Genomic DNA, 688 nt, shown 5'->3' with positions numbered 1-688 from the left:
GAATTCAATTATGCCATATCAAAATGTAGAATAAAAGAACTAAAGAAACAGGATTTGTTTAAATTAATAGACAACTTGGATGCCATTACACACCATTTCCAAAGAGCAACACTAAAATTCTAATATATTGATGATGAACATGCGAATGTATTTATAACATTTTGCAAATTATCTTTCTCTTTTCTGTCTTCATTTATTTTTTATACATAAATTTTATTTAACAACTGCAACATTACTCACTAATATATTTATTCACAGTACATTGAATTTGCCATGTATTCATCTCATTATTGAGCAACTCAAAATCTACTTCATTTCAGGTATTCAGGATTGAGTGTTTTGACTTAGCAGAGCAATGAAGACCAGCAATCCTACTTTACACTGAGGGACATTCTTAGTTCCAATCTATTAAAACAGCAAAACAACCATTTGATGTCATCCATGAATTTGGGTGAAACATTAATAATTCATAGTGCAACTAGTACTAATAATGCCTTTAGAATGATCCATGCATGTTTTCATCAACTTTCTTAAATCAAATATTGCAACCAGTTGTCACATGATCTCTTGAAATCAAAACAGATTGAATTTATTTCCATATTAAATAAATAGTTTAGTCTTCAGAAAGATACAGTACTGTGAATACAACTAAGGTTCATCCAGATATGATTCTACCTGCCCAAATCAA

This window comes from Nannospalax galili, unplaced genomic scaffold (genome assembly GCF_000622305.1).
Source record: "Nannospalax galili isolate Female #2095 unplaced genomic scaffold, S.galili_v1.0 scaffold2912, whole genome shotgun sequence".
Lineage (NCBI taxonomy): Eukaryota > Metazoa > Chordata > Mammalia > Rodentia > Spalacidae > Nannospalax > Nannospalax galili.
Note: the sequence above shows the minus strand (reverse complement) of the source record.